Here is a 23,074-nt window from a genome sequence, read left to right as displayed (position 1 = left end):
TATGAACACATGAAATGCTCTATAATTCTAAGTTGAAATGCATTTTTAACATTGTAAAGCCATATATTGAACTACTTCACTGAATTTTTCAGGGGTAAGGAAATGATGAGCCATAGGCAGGCACCTGGAATAAAATCTTTCATGAAAAATAGTTGAAATTCGGCAAAATTATATGAAAGTGAGAACCCAGTCTTTGTATGAGTGGGAAGTTTTAAGCATGCTTAAGAGAAGATGATGCAGCACCAGTCTGATTTATGATAACTGTTTTCAGAATCCCTTATTGTTCATTATAAAACCCTTTCTACTATGGCAGAAAAAGTTTAGAATAAACTAACTGAAGCTTAATTTCAATTCAAAATTGATGGCTGAGATGTTTTCCTTCCAAATACTAAAAGCACTTACAACAGGAGAGGCTAATTGACTGTCAAATTTACATCAATTAATGGTATTTTGCAGGTACTTAAGTTTAAATAGATCCACATTCATTTTGCCCTGTCCAACTCTTTGGGAGCCTTATAGTCTCTGTTAATGGAAATTGCATTAATTGAAGAGAGAAGAATATAATCTTTTGTAAAGTAAGAAGTGATTAGTATGTTTAAATTACGGAATGTTTTTTTATTTTCAAGTTTAATCACAATTTATACTTTTGAGCCACCTTCAAAAGACTGTCTTCTTTGATGCTATGTCATCTGATCTGGGTAACATCACCTTGCAAGCTGAGTAGAACAACTGGCAGAAAATCCTTATGCATGCTGTAAGATTTGAAAATATGGAATATATTTTCACATAATGTTGTCACTTCAGGGTTGCTAGCCAGTGCTAAAAGAGAATGGATACTGATAGAACATCACTTTGGGGAAAGAGGGAGTTAACAAAATGAACTCTTGTAGAACTGACTGCACAAAAGCTTTTCTTTTAGTTTACATAGTTACTTTACAGTCTGTGGAGAATTACTTAGTGTGGATGAAGTATGGAAGCATGGAACAAAAAAGTATGGAAACCAAAGATTTGAATTTCACAACCCAAAACCCCAGTCTAAGCTCCTGTGAGGTTGTAACTGAAATTGAAGCTCTTTTTCTGTATTAAATATAAAGTTGTTTAGATTTCCTGGACTAAACTCACAAAGTGGGCACTGGTTGATCATAATGGCTGATCTTAGAGCTATTTTGCTCTAGGGTAAATTGCATGGTAGATATTCTTCAAATAATACTCAATACAATGGACAGAAAAGAAAACAAGAAAGAGGAATAAAACATGTTAGAAGAAAAACAGACTAACTAATTCAAATTCAAATTAGTACCAGTGGAACAAACTAGAAGCGCAGTGCAGTAGGTACACACAGTTTTATTATAATGGCACAGAATCCTGAAAGGCATCTTTTATGCATCTGTGTCCCAAAAGGAAAGAAACCTAAAAAGAAGATATCTGTATGGGTGCTTTTTAAATCCAAAGATTCAAGGCTAGATTGGACAGACAAGTTCCTTCAAGACACACCCATCAGTTACTTCTATGTTAACATGAAACTTTTATGCTATGTGTAAATATAATGATTTGGGAGCACAAATTTTACATAGGAATAATGGTCTGTTGCTGTTTAGAGGTGCATAAACTTTGATCAGATTTCGTTGTGAAGAATGGCAGAAAATCATCTATTTACAGTTGCTTTTGGACGTAGCAAAGTGACTTTGTTGACAAATTAAAATCTATTTGCTACCCTTCCCGGTGTAATTCCTCTTTCTTTTTAAATTGGGTCAAATTGAATGTCACTGAAGGTCATATAATCACATAATCAATGTAGCAAATTCAGGAGAGAGGAGGAATTACAGTGGGAAGGGAAAAAAAGGGTTTTCATTTCTTCATACAGTCACTCCACCGACATGGAATATTGGGTAGTAGTTTCTCCATTTTGGAATTGTTAAACTGGTCTCAAAAAATATCTTCCCAGAAAAAAAAGAGGTTCGGTGTAGTCTGGAGCTTTCTTAAAAGGAAATAAGATATTACCAGATCTCTTGGTGAAAATGTTTAAGCAAATATTTGAGCATATTAGAGTATCGGTAGAAAATACACACAAAATAATTTAAACCTTTTTTTTTTTCTTCTGTTTCTTTTCTTTTTTTAAGATAGCTTTACTTAAAAGCAGTAAAGTTCAGTAGCGCATAAGTCAGACAAGAAAGGCAATGCACAGTGCAGGTACTAGAAACAGTAAATTATAGGATGCTCTTATCTCAATCGATTTTCAGTTGATATAGTAGTAGAAATTTTATCCTTTGAATGGAATCCAAAGTTACTGAGTTCTTAATTTAACTTTACTTTGTGCTCACTTGTGATCTCTGACAAGTAATAGTGGAAGACCAGTTGGGGTAACTGCACCCACTTTAGATAAAATTCCCATTCAGTTTATTTTAGCAAGTGTGTTTTTGGTGCTAACTCATTACATAACACCTCTGTGCTACTTGTAACTTTTGTTGGGGATTCAGGAAGCCTAAGGTTTATTTTACTTTAAAAAAATAACAGTGTAAAATAGTCCTGTTGTCTTTCTCCATCTTGTCTTTCTATCTTGCCATGTTAAAATTGATGTACTTGGGTTTTAGCACACAGGCCTTCCATTTCTGGTGGTACCAAAGCCTAATTGGTAACACTGGCAGAAGAGAGCTGCAACCTCTTCCTCAGATAGATACCTATTTTCCGTAAGCAGCACAGACTACTAATCATTTTTGTGAAGAGGTAATATCTGTAGCTCTTGAGCCTTCTACCACTGCTTAGGGGGAGGGTAGAGGAAGAATGAGCCTTGTAATCCTGTAGTCATAGTGAGTGGGAAGGAAAAGGGACCAAAGAAGAATAGTTTCCCTGAATTCCTCCTTCCCTAAACACTTCAGTGTGAAGCCACAAAGAAGCAGATCTTCTTTGCAACAGGTACATTCCTCCTAGTTGCAAAGAGCAAATTTGTTGTGTTCGAACTGCTTGAAAGCTTCTCAGCAGTGAAGTAATGAGTGATACTGCGTCTGCTGTCCTGTTCTAGATCTGCATCAACTTTCTGCCTCTGCAAGCACTGGGCTGGTTCATGGTTTAGGAGTTCACATGTGCTCATTCCATGGCTAACGTTAAGAGCAGAAAGATCAGTCCTTCACCTTTCCTTGCCCTTCTCTGCCACCAAGAGTATCTTCAGAATCAGTTGGGCAGAAGCAGCACACACAGTGTGAGGACTCTCTGTAAGATGGGGTGGAAAGCAAGTGCCAAACCTCCCCCACTTTTTTTTTTTTTTCTTTTTTTTTTTAATTCTCACCTGACCCAAAGCAACCTTACTCCTTCCTTTGGCAGGACATCCGGGAAGCTCCCCTGAGACAGCAGTGGGTGATAAGCATCTTGAAAAGCCCAAGCCTATTCCTCCAGTTCTTGTTTGCTCAGTCTCAGCCCCATCCCCAGTACAGACCATGACATCATCTGTCCAGGTTCTACCAGTTGTGAAGTCAGGCTGGGATACATCAGCTCATGGGAAGTAGCTCCAAACTTTAGATTACCCAGTTAGTGCCCCAATTTAGGAATATTCCCTGGGAATATAATTCTGAAAACCCTACTCTTTCGGTATGTCCTCTGTTGAGACAGTTGGGACTCCACACTGCATCCCTCAGCCTGCTGCTCTGTAAAGGTACTAACCTGCTTTTGTCTAATGTCAGCACTTGCAGTCTGCACCCCTGGGTGTTTATGAGATCTATAATGATCCTTCAACTTTTGAGCAGTAGAACCTCAGTAGATCATTCTCTCAAAGCTAAAACACAAAAAGTCACTTCAAATGAAAATACAGGGAAAGAACCTTTTCTTTTCCCAAATGCTGTTGAACTGTAGACTGTTCATTGAGACAAAAATATGACAAGAAAAGGGGAAAAAAAAGGTCCAAAATGACAAGAGCAAGAACAATTGGAAGTTTGCATAATTAATATCAAGAAATTTTGGAATGGGCTTCATAAAAACCAGAAATGTATTCTGCAGCCACTCTAAAGCAAGTGGTACCTCATGTACAGGTTGGAGATTACCCTGCATTTTACTTTTGTGGGGTTGATTATTTCATTCTTGGAAACATGAAGCCTATGAAACCTCTGGCAGCAATTGTTATGTTTCTTTGCTGGGACTTAGCTGTTCTTTTTTCCTTGTCATTTTAGATAGTTTTTACTGCTTTGCTTGGTCTTTTTAAGCAATCAGGAGAGAGGTGCTGTTACTTTCACTAACTACTGTTACTTTTCAATGTCTGGAAGAAAAGACACAGAGAATGAAGGGGCTAATGGGAAGGAGAGGTGGAGCTTATTTTTTTTGTTTGTTACCACCGGGTAGTCCTAAACTCATCTTTTATGCATATTAACATCTGGTCTTCTCTCTTTAGAAAATGTTGATACTGTGACACACATTTGAGTGATAAACTGCATATTTCTTCAAGTGTAAACATTATGTTAAATTGCTTGAAAAGGACTATTCTTCAAATATTTCTGACTTTAATATTTGAAAATCACACACACACACACAAAAAGATACATTTTCACTGTAAGCATTTCACTGGGCAGTTTTTCAAATTAATGCAGTTTAACTATTACATTAACTTAATGGCTATTTTCCCCTACTTTAACCATGTTAAATGTGCCGGCAATAATGAGCTTCTAATGCTGTCTCTTTCAAGTCTCAGAGGCATCTTTAGAGCTCTGCTTATCTCCTGGATCATAAAGCTGCATAATTTAGTATTCAAACAATTCATTTAAAACTGAAACACTTTGAATTACCGTAAAATTAATCAGAAAAAAAGAAATCTTAATATGCCCATTCTGTTTATCTCTATTTAGCAAATTTTAAAGTGTAAGATAAATAAAATTTTACAATAATCTATTTTCTACTTATGAGTCAGCTGCTATAAGCATAAATATATCTAAAACTATAAGGGACATTTTCAAAACATTTTGCAAAAAAGTTCTTTATGGCTAGTAAACTAAGATGATTCTTTTGATGGAACAAACCTTTTTGATTTTTCCATACCATTAACTTAAATAGAAACACCTTTAAAATAAATGGCCATTTATAACTTATTTCCAGATTTGCAATGCACAGTAGTAGTTGATGTATGTAATCAGAACTGCTGCCCCGTTAAGTGGCTATATTGTAATTATTCTGCAACTCACAGCACCGTATCACTTAACATTTAAAATATTTCTGCACTTAAACTGTGTTTCATTTCCTTTGTTCAGCTTCTAAGCACATTTTTTTTCTTGTAGGGTAGACTATTGCTAACCAAGGAAGAAAATTATAAGAGATTGGATTTAGTTCTTGCCTGTATCAGTAGGGAATGGATCTATTAAAACGTGGAGATGCCTAAAGTAGTAGAGTACCTTTAGTACCCAAATATCAGTTGTAAGCCCCAGATTTAGGCAACGTATCACCACAATTTCCTGGAGACAGGTAGTTATTACCAAAATAACTTTCCTCATCTTAAATGAGATGTCTTTACCTGATCCAGTGGCCACCTATAATCAAGAGTTGTGGGATGCAACTCATCTAATCTATTTTAGGATGATTACAGGTGTCTACATGTGCTCAAATGAATCTCTGTCCAGAAATCTTTTTCTCTTCATTGAGAGAGCTGCTTAGTTAAAAAGACCCATAGGGATATGAATGGAATGCAGTCTCTGTTCCTAAGGTAAGCTGTGCTACTCTTGGTAACAGCAACTTTATCCACTCCAATTCAAGGTCTGGATTTTCCTTTTCCAATAGTTTTTGCAAAGAATTGAGCAGGACTTCTGCTGTTTTGCCTTATTTCTTGTCATTTTTTTTTCCAGTACATGTTCATATAACACAAGGATTCCAGATTCCTGCTTTTCCACCTGAACGTCCTCCCTAGCACTAAGCTGCAAAACTGTATCTTTTCTTTATATCTTTCACGTGTAGTTCTTTCTGTTCAACGCATTCTTTGCTCTTTCACAGGATAGGTGGATGATGCTTCCTTCCCAGGCTAAGCTATCTTTCTGGGAAGAGCTAGGCACTGGAAACCAATCTGAGTTAGGTAGGCAAAGATTTCAGGTCTCCCATTTCATAGGTGATTGCCGTAATCATTAGGCAGTTTTGCACTTAGTAACAACACAATTCTTCCTTTACATTTTAAAAAGAAAGCATGTGTACATTTTGTTAGTGGTCTGATGCTGGTGATTTCTGTGAAAGCACATTTACCAGCTGCTCTTCCAGATCCAGTATGTGCAAGCACTTGCCTATGTTTCAGCTCTCAGGGGGACATAGGTAGGAACATGGTCTCCCACTGCTCTGAGGTTGGCAATTTTGGTGATACAGAGAAGCTCGATGTGGGCACACACAAGAAGATATGTCCCTCTTGCTAAGAAACACAGAGGTAAGGACACTGTAGCTCTCAGGCCAAATAGCAAAGACTGCGTGGATCCATCCTACATAAGAACTAGCTCTGGGATCTAAGCAATGCTGTTTTGACGTAATTACTCTTTCATAAGGAGGATTTTTTTTTAGTTCAAAACATTTAAAATAACTTGAAGGCCATGTTACAGCCCAGGGAAGTGGTGTTTTAAGCTGTGAACATTTATTGCATGTCCTGCTGTGATGCATGAAGATCCCTCCTGAACTTTTTATGTACATAGAAAGATATTGGGGTTTAAGGATGCCAGACCATTATGGGACAGTATTGGAAGACAGTGAAATGTGGAAATATCCAAAACTAGGCTAGTCTTTCCTATACTGTCTGTTGGGAACAGTATCTGTTAGCTATCACGTTCAAGCATATACTGTGCTTAGGCATTGTTTGGGAGACTACTAGCTGGCATAGGCCAGTGCTACAACCTGCAGCACAAAGCCAGTGAAGTAGCATGGGCAATTGGTAGTCCTGGGGTCAGGCTTGGCCCCTGGCTGTGCTTTAGTTAGTAGAGTAAATACAGGCTTGGCAAACTTCCTGGTTAAAAAGCAACACCTATTTAACTCCTGCAGGTTTACTTCATAGCTGAGCAAACTTCTGGATATTAGTTTTGTGCATTTTTTAGCAAAGAATATTAATCATAGTACACTTTAGCCACCTAAAAATTTGGTATCTGACCCGAGACAAATATCTCTTGCTCCTCTACTGTCACAGCACTATCAAAACTATCAGGCTGCAACAAGGCTTTTACCATACCAGGCTGACTTCAATAAGCAGTTCCCACACCTTGCCCCAGCCACCAATCCCCCACAAGGCTTCATCAGTTCATTTAGTGTTTGTGCTGTTTCTTCATACTCTTCAGGTCAGCCCCTCTGCTTCTTGCCTCTGCTGCATCCTTGTCCTTGTGTCTCCTCCATCCAGGGCACCCTCCTCTCTCTGCTTCTTCTAGGTCTCTTCATTGGCTGCTTCTCTTCCATCCCCCCTAGGGCCATTTAACAACTTAGCAGGAACCAGCCACAGCTGCACCTTATCCATGTCAGCCAACCCACCGCCCCTGAAGCCAGCCCACAGCTGTATATGATCAATGTTAATTAACCTGCCTTCATTCCTCTACACCATGGGTCCTCAAACTTTTTAAACAGGGGGCCAGCACACGGATGAAGTGGCAGGCAGTCATCTGCAGCTGCTTGGTGTGTGTCCCCCATCCCCCCCCTCCCCACAACCTCCGGGGAGGGCTTCTGTAAATACCAGGGGCTGGATTGAGGACCCTGGGGGGCTGTGTCCAGCCTGCAGGTTGTAGTTTGAGGACCCCTGCTATACACTCTACCATCCTATTTGTCTTAGTGCTACTGAGTTCCAAGGTCTCTTTCAAAAATAGTAATAACTGATTTAAAGACCATCTTTTTGGAGCTCATGCCTACTAGTTTTCCCAAAACACCATCTTTTGAAATTGTTAATTTTTGAGCATTTTAATTTCCCATAAAGAAATCAAGCAGAATTATTTAGTGACAGATGTCATCTGAAACATTATGATTTGCTGAAGCTTAGTGGTTTACATGTGATCAGATAGCTGCTGGTGAGCCACTGTTACCTAGCTGCTCTCTCTGGATTAAGATGTGTCACCCACGATCCACCATGGAGCTCCCCTACTCAAACTGGTGTAGTAGATATGTCTTAGGCATGTGGTGTATTGTTACAAATGAGATCATGAACACATGAACTACAGCTACCAACTTGTAGGCAGTTACATCTGACATTGGCTGTGTTTAAACTAGTGTTTTGGTGAAGAACAGTATTGAAGTTTTGATGTTCATCTCCCTGCTGTCCCCTCTTACTACATATTAGCTTGGGTCAGAGAAACGTTTCAATACAGAGCAGGAAGACTCCTTCCAGAGGTCAGAGATCTGTTCCAGGTGTGCACACGTGCTCCAGCACCTTCTGCAGCACTGTTTGGTCCTTTATACAGCTTCAAAAAGCATGTGGTGGGAACATTTGGTATATGTATGACCTGATAAAATTCACTCCATAGTGAAACTCTCCAGCCACATATGGTATGGATGCGAGGTCCTGAGAGCCAACTGCTTTGATCTATTGATCTCTTCTTTCTGCATCAAATTACTTGCTTATACAGACATAGCCACAGGGAAATTTCAATAACGAATGAAAACCAAACAGGATGTTTCCATTTGGTGCAACAATACAAAGTGAAAGACTTTTTTGCTTATCACTTCTTACAGTGCCTCCACTGTTACGTGAGCGCAGGTTCCAGAAGTGCATTAAGCACTCTGACTGATTTCAGTCATGTCTTATCCATTCTCTCTGTCATTTTCTCCTTAGGCAAAGAACTGTATATGCAGTGATTTGTTTTGAGTTCTTTTTTAGTTAGTTTAATTTTTTAAATTGTCTATTCTGCATTGTGTTTGTATTAGAATGAGGAGGTCAAAGAAACTATATTTTGGTTTTTTGAAAAGAAGGATCAAACCTTTGATTGTGTTTAACTCCCATGGGAATTTTTGACACTTTTTTCCTAATCAGAAGAATTTTAAAATTAAAAGCAGGTATTTAAAAATTTCCATTCTGTGAAAACTTGACTGTATTTTCACTCTTATTCCTATCTGGGACAAAACAAAGGTAGGAATATTGGAATGTATGATAGGGTTGAAATTCCAATTTGCATGCATCTTTAGTAACCAGGAAATACTGTTTATGTAATTGCCTTTTTTTTTTTTTCTGCTCAGTGCTACTATTCAAGTCCTTTGCCTTAACCTTATTTGGACAGATCAAAAGTTAGAGATAATGAGGAAAAATAACAAAAGCAAAGTGAAAAATGGGTCATTTTTTTAAAGTTTAGATTGAGAACATTGATGAGGACAAGGACAGGCAGCAGTTCATCCACAAGAGCCACTTAATTTTTTTCTTTATGAATATACAACTTTGCTATGAAAAATACAGAACTTTATTTATTTCTTTGTTATACAGCCACACAATCAAATGAAGCTTTAAATTCAAACAATACAGGAAAATAAAGACAGCTAGAAACTGCAAGAGACAAAGAAAAAAAACAGAGAAAATGGTGTTTTTATTCTGGCTTATTGCATGTAAGTAATGCCAGTATGTTGATTGCAAGTGTCCTGAGTCTCAAATGTCTGATTATATAAAACTATATGGTTCCTCCAAAAATGATGTTCCTAGCAGAAGGATGTGGTTCCCCTAAAACTGATGTCCTTAGTTGTTCTTCTAATTAAAAAAAAGATACAATTCAGCTTGAATCCAATAATCTTTACAATTAGTATTTAACTGTCCATAAAATGTAGTGATTCCTTTAATGAACCTGCTGCTACCATTGTTTATTAGCTTAGATTTAAGGCTGGGGGTGGGGGAGGTGGAAGACTATTCACTAAACAGATTTCATGTTACTGTTTTTCCCACCTCTATAGTCCCATTATCACTTTTAATTGCATATAATTAATCAGTACCAGTCTCTGATAAAAAGCATATTAAATGGAACAAAATGAAATAGAGACGATACCTCCATGGTCAAACCATAACACAGACCTCATATAACTCCTCACAAGGAGTTACAGGATAAAGTTTACATCTTATTCAACCAAATGTCACACTCAGGAATGCGCAGACCACCAAAATATTTCTTAATGAGGGTAATTAATCAGCTGTCCAGGTATTGATGCTTGATTTGGAATAACTAAAATATGAGATATAAAAACAGTGAAAGAGGAGTATCTGTTAAATGTATGGTCTTTTGAGAGCATGTTTAACATGCACAACTAAACTGCTTGCACTTCTCTATGGGAAGGTCTCCATCACAGGCTTCACAGCTTTGATTTTTGGAAACATCAATCAAGTTCATCTCAGAATTTCTCCCAGGCAGCAGACGTAAACAGTCAAGTGTGGAAAATGCTACATCATACAAGAACAGGTTGGGATTTAGGATTTCTGACCCCCCATCCCCACCCACCCCCCCAAAAAAAATTATCTTTTTAATCAGCAAATGTTGACTGCTGTGAGTCAAAAATATTTTCAGGAAAGTGTCCACTGTGACAAGTTCCCATTGCATTTTTTCATACCTATAAATTTCAAAATTTTTGACATGTTCCACTTTGGCCCTGTTACTGCCAGGGCATTGCAATCACAAGTTGCTCCCACAGGGGCAGAGGAGCCAGGAACCACAAGGGACAGCTGGGTGGCCAGGCAGGGCTCTCACTGGCACAGGTGCTGTCCCACCAAGCCCAAGCAGGGAAGGTCCAGTGCTGAAAAACAGTCAACCAGCAGGACAGGGATCACCAGGCACCAGAGACAGTTCAGGATCAAGGTGTAAAGAAAGGATGTGAGAACAGGGTCAATGTCATGGTGAGGCTGGTGCAAGACCAGGCACCAGAACACTCACCTACAGCGAGGTGCAGGTCCCAGGCTCCCGTGCAGCCCCCACTGTGCAGGGGTGACTGGGAGGAGCCCTCTCACAGCCTGTTCACAACAGCCTGGTCCAAGGACATACAGCTGTGACACATCAGAGTTGACCTCCAGCATAGGCAGCTGAAGCCCTTGGAGGGGGTGGGGGGGCATGCTGAATAAGAGGATTACAGATAATGATGGTCACAGACTGATCAGCCTGATCAGCGCAACTGGAGCCTGTTGCTGTGCTACAGGCAGCAATGAAAGGAAAAAAAATGCCTCAAACTTTGTCTGAAATGACTACTTTTTTGAAATATAATTGAACATAGAGCTGAAAAACATAAACCCATGTTTAGAGATGAAAATTTAAAAAATAAATTTTGTTTGATATACTTGGCTGAATGTTATTTTTTGAATTTTTAATTTATTTTTGAAGGTTTTTGATTTCATATTCATATTAAATTCTTTCATATTCCAGATAGGTACTGTTTTGTGTTTATGTTTTGTGTTTGGGGTTTTTGGTGGGTTTTTTTGTTTGTTTTTTTTAAAATATCAAAACATTTATTTGAACATGTAGAGATAAGGTGGCATAAAATATTTCACCAGTTATACTGGTGTCCCAGCTTGCCCTGACTTCTGCCCAGTCCACCAAGAGGTTTGAGTGAATACAGAACAGTTCCTAAAGAAAGTGCTTCTTGTCAGGAAATCCATGACTCAAAGCACAACATGCTAAAATATATTTCAAACATTTGCATCCACACATAACTGGTATTTACTATTTTACCATCTCTTCACCAAACTCTAGATAAACCTATGCATATTTTTATCTCATGAGGGTAATTACACAGAAAATTCTGGATAGAATTATTTTTTCTTGTTAGAATTATTTTTTTCTAACAATTGATGTGAACTTATTTAATGAGTGGCTTGCTGTCAAACTTTAGAAATACTTTCCTGTGACTCACAAACTGGGATGCTGACTCAGGCTTTCAGCAACTTAATTGTCACATACAGCTGTTGAGCAGGTAATATAGTTATGGACTACATTGTCAGCCATGACTCCTTTGTGGTTGTAATAGCTGTGTAGAGGAACGTTCCTTCTCTTTAAACAGGATTTTTCAAAGCAGTTTCAAAGACTCTATAGACAAGACTGCAATACAGTAAAACTTAAACCCAAAAGCTAAATAGGTATTTGGAAGCTGTAGTTTATGTTTATTTGTATGCAGTTATTTCTGACCTTTTCAAGGTAAACTGAAAAAATTTCATCAAATGAACTACGAAGACTGTTCTGTATTTTGCTTTTAATACCACAAAGAGAATTCTAAGAAATATGAGCACAATTCAGTTCTAATCATTGGGTTCACTCCATATTTACAACATAAAAGGTTTACTTTTGTGGATTTGACCTTTTTGACTCCATCTTTCTTTTTATGTATACATAAATACATATATATTTACTGCTGTGATGACATTTTGTTTAAATCTGAAACTCAGAGAGAGAAATTTGGTAGATTATTTACCAGTTCACATACAATAAAGAAATATTTCTGTTAAAATTTAAGTTAACTTATTTTTGATGTTCCCTTTTTTTATAATATCTGTGTAGGACTAAATTTGAAGAAAATGAGCTACAGTAAATACCTATATTAAAAAAAAACATTTTTATGCATGTGGATTCATGTTTCATGAACCCTTACATTTTCAAACTAGTCAAATTTCAACAAAGAACATACTTCTCCAGTATTTATGTTTTCAAGCCATGCATTTGAAATAAATTTATTTTTTTGGTAGCTATCAACTTTTTGCTAAAGGTAGTATTTTGAAAGGAATTAATAGGCATGCAAAATATTTTTCAGTTTGTCTCAGAATTTAGGCTATTGTCAAGACTGCAGATTCTTTTTGGGAATGGGTGGGAAAGGTTTTCCAAGTAAGTGGAATTCTTCAAGTGAGCGTATGCATATATTTCCCTCTGGGATTAATGTGCTTCAGAAAAATATAACTCAAGAACTGAGATCCCAAATTGCCATTGAACCAAAGTTCCCCATACTAGCCTGTGTTATACTGTCATTTTAATCACATTATTCAAAAATGCTGGTAAATAGAATTATGGAATAGTAGTATCCATTTCAAATATTGTCCATTGGACTTTGATAGAGAGAGTAACTAGAGGAATGGTTCATCTTTATTCTGTATTTTTTCTAACATGTCATATAGTTCTTATTAAGCAGAACAGCAAGTTCCTTTGAAGCAGTAGGTGTAAATGACTTCTGCTAAAGTGTTGTTTGGTAATTCTGACTGGTAAGAACTGGATAAACCAGAACAGAGACTACAGAAGCATAAATCTTTGTTTCACTGAACTGGCCCTCCAAGTGCCATCTCTCCTTGGTCGGAGTGGAGAAGGTCTACAGGTCTACCCATGTCCTGAGCACTGTGTTGCAGCCATTGTTATCTATTCCTAACAGGGAAACATTTACTAGCTTCGGGACTTGAGCCTGCATGGGAGGCTTTTCTAGTGCTCCAGAAATGTTATGTCCACACAATGCAATGTTGGATAAGAAATGCAGGAGCAATCAGTACAAAAAGCAAGCTGCTGCAGGTTTTCTAAATATCACAAAGCAAAACAAGTATCTGAAGTCCAAACAGACAAGCCTCTCTGGGTCTTCTTAATACAACTATTACATGTTGCAAGGACAACTACATATAGTGGCAAGGACTGCATCCTTTTCCTGTCACTACAAACATATTTTGCACTCTTCATCAGAGAAAATGGTGTTAAATTTGGGATTAGTGTGAAGGGAGGTCTAGCTTACAAACCTTTAATTTATGCTTTCATATAACATACATGTTTACAGCATATCCATTAGCTGACAGTAAAACACAGCCCGGTAAATAGCATCTTTCCCTGTGTGGTAGGAGAGGAGAAGAGGCAATAAGGGGGTAGCAAAGAAGTTTTTCCAAACTCTTCATGCCATATATCGGCTCATCAATCAGATGTTCTCCATCTATTGTATGAAATATGGAGGGTATTTCCCTTTTTGACGCTTGTGTCTCTTAGGGAGTGGTACTACATTGAAAGAAAACTTATCCACATCTTAGACAACTCTTACAAGACTTAAAAAACCCTGCATCCACAGCTCCCACAGTCCTCCACTGATTTGTACTGTTCTCTGCTACTTCATTTCCAGAACCAAGGCTTCGGTGTTGTTTGTTGCAGAGTGAGAAGAAATGAGGCTTCAAAATCCCTGCTTTCTTCATTCCCCCCCACCTTGCAGTCCTAATGGAAGCAGGCTGAAACAATCTTAATTGCTGCAGTTTGAAAACTTTAAAAATATATTATTATGGTGAGGAAAAAATGCCAGAAAGCTGAAAACCTACACACTGTCTCAGCCCAATGTGAACCAAAATGACAGTTATGAAGTCTTGGAAAGTGGCAATTGTAATGAAAACGTCTACTGACCCTTGACTAATAATGTCAGCAACCCAACAGTGCTTAACTATTAAAATCAACACGTCTGACATTGACAGCCCAGTGTTTTGAACTGCACAGTTCTGGTGAAGAGGCTGAAACAATAAATACTAGTAGCAAACCTCCCTTCTTTAGTCGTTCTTGTCTGCTCCCTCTTTTTGCTGATTCCTTTCCACAGCAGAGTTACAAAGGTCAGTGTGACTATGTTTTCCAGGAGTCTGTTAAGAATCAGTATTCCCCTTAACAAACAAAATGTAAACTGCAACAACTAAACAAAATGAGGACTTGTGTACTCTCTATCTTAGAAAGGGAGGGCATGTTGTAGCACAGTATGTTGAATTCCATAACAATAATGCAGTTATAGGATCATAGCAACATTCAGGTTAGTAGGGACAGCAGAAGGTCACTAGTCCAGCCTCCAAAGACATAAATTGCACCTTTTTAGTCTGGCTTTTAAGTTCTTCAGGAAAAGTTGTATTTATTTCCAGTGCTGCTAGGAATGTGATCAGTTTTTTGTCCTGTGACAAAACTGAGAGATGTCAATTAGCTTCAGAAATTGCTGTATGTGATGCTGCAGACTTCAGGTCTATTCTGCCAGAATGTTACTGACCCTTTTTCCTCTCCTACTTTTGTTTAAATGTTCTTCTCCACACTCTCCCTTTACCTAAGTAGTAATGGTGGAAGAATCCTACTGGAAAACTGTTGAGGGCACTGGCAGGGCTGAGAAATTCCTATTGTTATTCCTATGCAGCTAACTAAAATGCTTACAAAGTAATTCAGAAATGCTCAGTTATCTGCTCTAAGTGATAAACTCTGTTAAGTAGGATGTGTAGACCTCTTTGTACACTTAATGTGAAATAGTTAGGAGAAACACATTATATTTTCAATATGGGACATTAAGCATACAAAAACTGTATGTGTTGAGTAAAATAACATATGTTCTCATAAAGATCTTTCATATTTTATTGATATGGCCCTTTCATTCTTGTTAATTGATGCACATGTGTCTATAAATAAATATTTATTCATATGTTTGTATGTGTGTACACACCTGTACATGCATGATGCCAGAACTCCAAGACTGTTGGAAAATGTGAAGATGGATGTTAGGAATGCTCTGAACCAGAACAAAAAGTTTCATCTGATAACATCGCTCACCTAGCAGTAAAACACTAGACAGAGTTGGCCCTTTCAATATGAAACCATAATCAGCCTGGTTGACTTTCTCCTTGCCAAGGGACTTTCAAGTATTTACTGAGACTGGTGTGGAAATACTGGGTCTGGTGTGACAGCAACAGAGCTCTGTGTGTGTGTTTAGGCCAGTGTCTATCCTAGAAGCACCGAAGCAGTTGCACTTGGGCAGTAGTTGTGGGGACACTCTTCTGTCTTGAACAAGAGAAGAGACCAGCTGGGTCAGCATCCCCTACAGCAGGAGACTCCCTCCAGAGCAAGCGTGTTTGGGCAGAGACCACCCTAACATCTATTCTGCACTATAGGTATTACCACTTCTGGTCACTTCTCTTTTAGGTTCCAATCCTCAAAAACTGTGCCGCGTGTTTAACTGAAATATATTAATTGCCCCAATGAGGCTGATGAAAAATCAAACTAAAGTAAAATTCCTGTAGGTTTGAGGTATGTGTTGCAAATGAAATGCCAGCTTCATTTACCCCTTATTCTGTTCTTTCTCATGACAGTAATTTGGTGATGAAACCTGTGTGGTCTCTAACCCTGTCGCAGTCTGTTTTGCTTTGGTGAAAACCTGACAGGTGTTCACCCAGATCATCCAGAAGCTCTATGGGCTTAGTGATGAGAGAATCTCTTTGCAGAGATTCTCAGTTTTGCAGAGAATGGTTATCTTGCAGTACAGATGCAACTCTTGAAACACAGGCTCAGTACAGTGTCTTTTTGGAATTACAAATGTCTTCTTAGAAAGGTGGACTTCAAAGTTTAAATCATCTAGAAGCTTCTAAACATGTCACTGTAGATTAAGAAAAATGCTAGTAACAATCTTCTGTGTTTACCTCCTTCTTTTGTAAAGTAGAATATTCAAAATTCCCTTGTAATTTTTTCAGTAATTTTAATAATATTCTTCTGCATTTAGAATCTATTGCGTAAGTAAAATCAACTATTACTTATTATTTTACTTAGAGTATTAATCTAAGTAAAAGATCAATGTGAAACATAATAAAAATCAGTTTTCTGACATAAGGAAAATCTATTCATTTATTACGCCATTAGAACATGTATAAACTTCTTTGTTGGTAAAGAAAATCAGAAATATTTTATGCCATACCAAGTACGAAAGAATATATTGTGAGAAATATTGTAACCATTATAAAACGAGATGAATTGTCACTGCAGCTCAGATGCTTTTTTGTACTACCTGTACTCTCCTTAGAGCGTGGTAACGCACCCAGGTCTCATTTAGTCCTGTCTTTACTCCTCAGAGCACAGCATGGCTTTTCAGCAGTGGGCTTTTTGGTAAGGTCAGCACTCTAAACAGTGACTCCTGTTTTAATAAAGATTTGGCTTCTGGTTTTAAATTTGTGCTCAATCTAATACCATAATCTGCATTCCCCATAGATGGAAATAAACAAGTATTGCAATGCATATAGCTATTAAAGTCTCTGAATTCCAATGTGAGAGTTTCTCTTTATTGAAAGGTCATGCGATATTCTTTATCTAGAGGAATACATGAAAAATAAAGGAAATCATTTTATCTTGCTTTAGCATTCATTTGAATATGTTATTGATAACCTGTCTATAATAGCAACATAGTAGAGAGCAAGTATCTTCCCCTCAATTTTGTTTTAGGACAAGTATTAAAAGACTCAAAGCATAAGGTGCTAAATCTACTGGTTTTGTAACTCCTCTGACTTCAGAGTTTTACTCCACTGCTGAATTTGATCCATTTGGAAAGCTTTCTGGTTTGTTACTGTAGAGCTGAATCTCCTTTTTTAAACGTTCTCCTACAGCTGACATGCATGCTAAGTAATGCAGCTGCAGCCATCTGTAAAAAGCTTGGATTTAATTTTCATCTTTATTGCTGCAGCTTATTTCATTCCGCCTTTCCCTTTATATTTATAATACAGAAAATTCTCTCATTCCTTGAGAAAGCATTGCAGTTAGTTTCCTTCCTTTTTATATTACTTATCAGTAAAGTAATCAATGCAACTGTTATCAGTATGCACACTAACTACAGTATGAACATTATCAGAAAAAAAATACTGAAATGGTAAATTAAATCAAGACATAAAACAAATCTTTTCTGGTTCTTTGATGAAAATCTGAGCCTAGAAAATAAAAATGAAAGAGGCAGAACTTTACAGAAAAGCATGGGGAGTAAAGGCATGAATAGGAAAAACAAGCTAAGGAAAAGAGAGTTACTACATAGCACAGGGAGAAGTCTTTGGGAAAAAAAGGCTTTTTTTTTTTTTTTTTTGTTATCCTACTGTGTTTTAAAATGCATGTGTGACGATTGGGCAAAACTCGTCTTTTCAAGGGAAAAAGCCACAGATGGGAAACAGATATGTTAAAGAAAACTGTGAAAAGATGAGGAAAATGTAAGGGTTTTTTGTTTTTCAAATCCTGATTTAGGACTAAAGCGTCCATGCTGAAAATAGCACTTCCCCCGGGCTTCAAAATAAGAATATGCCTAGAACAGGGAAGGGCCTTAGGTTTACAGTTAAAAGCTTTTTTTGAAATCAGGCATTTAATCTTCATTTTACTTGTATTAGTGCATTGACTGGTGGAGGGACATCTGTGGATCAAGCGGTGTTTTGAAGATCACATTCACCAAACAACTGAATTCCAAGAAGGAGTCCTCCCTACATATATGTATAAGTGCACACATATATGTATTGTCCAATATCCATTCCACAGGGAGATGACTATCAGTCACCTGACTGCTGCTGTATTCTTCTCCTGCTCTGACACTCTTACACCTTCTGCTCAGTGAAAGCCAAAGAGGAATAAGTATTATTAAGGCTGTGCTTGATGATAATTGCTATTTATCTTAGCTGTTCATACTCCCCTAGCCTTCACAGTGTCCTTTACTGTACTTTGTTATATCAGCCTTATGAGGTACAGGGTATGGCTGTGGATATTTTTAGGCTCTTTGCCTAGCATGCTAGCATCACTGAATCCCATTATTTAGGTGAATAATTCTTGCTTGTCACTGTATAAGGAGACTTGGACTAGAATTACCCCTGAAACTAGCAGAATGGTATCTAAAATGTGTGGCTGTGATGTTTATGAATGAGTCCTAAGTGAACTCACACATGAGTCTTTAATGAAGCATGGAACTGAGTCAACTCTTTTCATCCTGTGTCTCTGCTTCATCTCCATTTCTACAGACATGCCCCTGCAGCCTCACGCAGGCTGTTCAGCCGTGCGCAGTGCAGGTACCGCCCTCTCCATTGCTGCACATGCTCCATTAAGTGAGCATTATTACCCTTTCTGTGCCCAGACCTGAAAGAAGGTATTTTCTGTAACACAACATATTTCCTTATCAAATTTAAACTTCATAATAGTTTGGGATTAAATTTTAAAAATTAGGTCTGCTGGAAGAGGGAAGTGTTTCCTTGGGGTAGAGTTTCAAAATTATGTCTAAACTGTTCTTCCTTTCTGTGTTATGTGGAGAAGCATTATTGCCATTTAATTCTCTGCCTAATGTTTTTTACACAACCAAGAGTGAGTGACTACATTTTCCAGAGCGAATACATCTGCTGCTTGATGCAGCATTGTAAATAATGAATCTATTGAACATGTTTACACCTTGCCCTTCAAAGGAGGATGAAAATCATCCCTAGATTTTAATGCTGAAATATCTCAGAGTTCTTCCAGTGAAATAAGAGGTCATTCTTCTTATTTAGTATAACCACCTTACAAGTGGAATCTATCCAAGTACTAAAAAAATTGAAATTAAACATTTCTTCATTAAAATTATCATTGCAATATATATATATATCACTGCACATGCTGTACTGCCAGTGGCATGGCAGGACTGTTTGAAGAGGCAGGAGAAAATGCCGTGAATGGGATCAATAAATTGGACCAAGACAAAAGCAAACCAGTCTGATGAACAGGCTTACATAATCCAGTGCTCCCTCGAATGTCCTCACCCTGACCAGTTCAGCGTGCCGTCTGCAGACAGTGCTTTGCGCAAGTGGGGTGCTGGGGTTTGAGTCTCAAGACAAAGGAAATCAGAGACTGACTGCCAGACACTTCTCCCCAAAGTATATACATCAACCTATTCCTCAGCTCCACGCTAGGCTTTTCCATGCTGGTTGATGCCTTTAACAGTGACTTCCATTGTTTTAGCTATGACAAAACTAAAAGATATTTAATTCCCTCATTATCTAACTGAAGTAAAAAGTGGCACTTGTATCTCTCAGTTCAAGCTGATAATTACCCTGTCTCTCCATTTCTGCATGTCCCATGGGGGTAAACAACCCTATCATCTCTCCTTCTGCTAACCTGCCCTTCTGCTTTTTCATGCCCATCACATTTTTTGTCAAATTGTCTGACTGTTTAACATAATCAAGTGAAACTCAGAACAGTTGTCTGCAGCGAGTATTTAGCTTCAGGCTGCTGTGTCTGTTCCAGATCTGGAGCAGGGCTTGTAAGCCTGCAAGCTCATTTGTTTCCTACCAGATGTATCAGTTGGTCTAATAAAGATTATTACAGTTCCCTACAAATATAGCTTCATTTATACACTTAGACAGTCTTGGTAACAGCACAGCCGTTCATCAACAAATGTATATATAAATATGTAGAAAATTTGATGATTCACACAAAGACATGTATATGTATCTGAAACAATTTCAACCATGGATCAAGCTAGAAAAAAAATCATTAATTTGGACTTCAAATATTTTGCTTCCTTTTCTGATTGCATACAATTTATTTAAAATCTTATTTCAATTTGCTTTTTATTATTTTTACTCCTTCTAGATAAAACTAGCCAAAGTGTCCAAAAAGTTTAACTGCTTTGAGGTAAAAAAGTATCAATGTTTCATGATGAAAAATGTCAGGCCTTCCTGAGTGTTTTCTGCCTGAAGCTGATGAACCTTATCCAAATGAGCTTATTTGAACTAGCATTTTCAAAACAAACAAAATCTAGTTGCAATGTAACAAAGAGTTCTGGCATACTTCCTGATGCTAAGAGAAAACTGAGAACTTCTGCCGAAGTCTGTATAAAATTTTATGTTATAAAAAGGTAGGGAAATTGCAAAACCTTATCATCAAAACAATATCTGGATTGTAAGATGGGATTTTATTGCTTCAGTACCCACCAGTTGAGCTGGAATTAAAGCTTTTTTTAAGAAAATAGACCTTTTTTTCCCATTGTATCAATACTAGGGCTGATATTCTGCCATTGGCTTGTATCTGGAATTTGTCCTTGTATTTTGTAACTCCATTCTAAAATAAGCAGGTATCAAATAAGTTAACGGCAGCTTCTGGTGGCTTTATGTACAGGTGCTACAAAAAGCTATATTCTTCAGTGCCTTGTATGAAACATTAGCTATCGGTGTTGTCATCTGCATTAATAAAAGTCATATATATGGCTACAACAAAATGCATTTAAGAAACATGAAGTTAGAGAAAAACTGAATTGCTGAGACCAGAGAAGTCTGTTGTTAGACTAAGGCTGTAATAATGAGGTTTTATTAGTCAAGAGCAGTGGCATTTGGCACTATTTTTTTCAAGGAAAGGACTTTTTTTGAGCAAGATTGTAGACAGTCTGAATTAAAAATCTTTGTCCTAGTTAAGCAGCAGACATGAATGACAGCCAATTCCCAAGACATACAAGACATATTCAGCAAGTTCTGTCACCGACTTCATTTACGCCTGTTCTTCTGACCAAGTAAGCTTATAATACTTATACAGCCCTCAATTATTATATATAGTTTACCGCAGTGAGCTTGCTAACAGAACAAACAATCAGTCATGAACATGACAGATAATGGATGGGTTTTAACAGCTTAGAACTCTTCGAAAGTTAGAAAAAAATATGACTCATACTGTCTTTTAATCCTTGCTCTCCTTTGGTGTCTGAGTAGCTATGAATGAGTGACTGGATACCTGCCACTCAAAAGAAAGCGAGTAGGAATATGAAGAACAACATATGCATTAAAAATATTTGTATTACATTATGTTCTGTCATTTTTCAGGACAGCCCACAAAGTTGGGGGGCAGGGGCGGGGGGGTGGTTGTTCAAAGTCACACAGAATTTATGCCACTAAGGCACTTGAAGTACTCCACACTAAACACCACAATATACATTTAATAATTAGAAGTGTCCTTGAGTGAAATAAGATAGCCTACTTTCAAAACATACTAACAGCATACAAGACGTAGCTGAGTGAGGTGCTTGGCTTTTGGCACTGAAGTTATCACAGCGAGCTTGCCTGGCCCCATCCAGCCCTCAGCCCATGTCATGCTTCACTTCAGCTTGATCTGTGGTAGGCAGGAATGAACAAGCAAAGATCAGCAGATGAGACCTTCTTGAAGTGGCTTTCCTACCAAACCAAATGCCTCAAACTGCATCCTTATGCACTGCTAGGAGCACAGGTGCAAAACTGGAAGTGTGCACCCCAAAGCTACTTCTCAGCATCTTCCCCAGAACAAAACTTCTAGTTAGTTAGTTGGTTTGGTTGTGAATACAGAATTGAGAGCTGAAAGTCTAAGTTGTCAAACTACCATCTTTTTAGTCTACTTTTGCATAGAATGGAATGGAATGGAATGGAATGGAATGGAATGGAATGGAATGGAATGGAATGGAATGGAATGGAATGGAATGGAATGGAATGGAATGGAATGGAATGGAACGGAACAGAATAGATGCAATGCAATGCAATACAATACAATACAATGGAATATTTGAATTGGGAGGGACCTACATTGATCATCCAGTCCAAATGGCTGACCAGTTCAGGGCTAACCAAAAGCTAAAGCATGTTTTTAAGGGCATTGTCCAAATGCCTCTTAAATACTGACAGGCTTGAGACATTGGCCACCTCTCTAGAAAGCCTGTTCCAGGATTTGACCACCCTCTCAGTAAAGAAACGCTTCATAATGTCCAGTCTAAACCTTCCCCAGCCCAGCTCTGAACCATTCCCACACAACCTCTCACTGGATACCAGGGAGAAGAGCTCAGCACCTGCCCCTCCACCTCCCCTCCTCAGGAAGCTGCAGAGAGCAATGAGGTCGCCCCTCAGCCTCCTTTTCTCCAAACCAGACAAAGCCAGCTGCTCCTCACGGGACACTCCTTCCAGCCCTGTCACCAGCTTTGTTGCCCTCCTCTGGACACACTCGAGCACCTGAACATCCTTCTTAAGCTGGGGGGCCCAGCACTGCACACAGTACTGGAGGGGAGGCCGCCCCAGCGCTGACAGGACAGGACATCACATCCGTGACCGGCTGGTTACACCGTGTTTGCTGCACGCCGGGACGCGGGTTGCCCCCTTGGCTGCCCGGGCACACCGCTGACTCGTACCGAGCCTGCTGCCCACCGGCCCCCAGCCCCCTTTCTGCGGGGCTGCTCCCCAGCCACTCCTCTCCACGTTCATACTTGAGCCCAGCATTGCTCCAGCCCAGGTGCAAATATGGCATTTGATCTTGTTAAATTTCATGCTAGTGATGCAATTGGTTGATGCGTTGCTTTATTTTGATGCAAGGCACCTCCATAACATAAAGGCTGATGTTTAGGCAGTGTTTTTGTTGCTGGTTTGCTGATCACTCTCCTAGCTACAAGTTTTATGTATTGCATATCGCACATCAAACCCGCA

The sequence above is a fragment of the Falco rusticolus genome, chromosome 1 (assembly GCF_015220075.1).
Source record: "Falco rusticolus isolate bFalRus1 chromosome 1, bFalRus1.pri, whole genome shotgun sequence".
Taxonomy (NCBI): Eukaryota; Metazoa; Chordata; class Aves; order Falconiformes; family Falconidae; genus Falco; species Falco rusticolus.
Note: the sequence above shows the minus strand (reverse complement) of the source record.